This window comes from Frankliniella occidentalis, unplaced genomic scaffold (assembly GCF_000697945.3).
Source record: "Frankliniella occidentalis isolate FOCC.00 unplaced genomic scaffold, Focc_3.1 Scaffold18, whole genome shotgun sequence".
Classification (NCBI taxonomy): Eukaryota; Metazoa; Arthropoda; class Insecta; order Thysanoptera; family Thripidae; genus Frankliniella; species Frankliniella occidentalis.
In genome coordinates this window covers 2,482,635-2,483,175 of record NW_026267148.1, presented here as the reverse complement: position 1 = coordinate 2,483,175, position 541 = coordinate 2,482,635, and positions in this window count along the sequence as shown.

Sequence of the window (541 nt, the reverse complement as noted above, 5' to 3'; positions counted from 1 at the left end):
CCTGTCCTTTGCGTGCGGAGTCACCTCTCGAGTGGCAAAACACAAACGCAACAACAACAACTCCCTCGGACTGCCAGAGCTGCTGCTGCTGCTGCTGCTGCTGCTGCTGCTGCTGCTGCTGCCGCCGCAGGTTCACAAATGAGCGCAAGTGCAGAGCTGGGCAGCGCCAGGCGTGACAGGTCCGAACACACGCAGCCGGGCAAAACAAAACAAACGCCATGCACAATCCCTCCTGCCAACACTGTCGTTCCCCCCCCCCCCCCGCACCTCTTCTACTACCCTTTGGGCAGTCGGAGCGAACCCCGGAGCGGGTTTGCCCAACCCCCTCCGCCCGTAAGGCGAAACTAAGGAGTCTATTAGGGGGAGAGTAGCAATGCACGTTGTCTGTGCGGCCCAAGGTGTGTTCAAACCCACAACACTCGAGGTTGTTGGAACTGGTGCACCCCGGTACACGGTATCCGTTTCGTGCGAAACGGGAACGCGGGCGGAGAGGATGGGTCGCCGCTGTCGCAGTGGGGCAGGCGCAGGGGCGGCTCGGCGG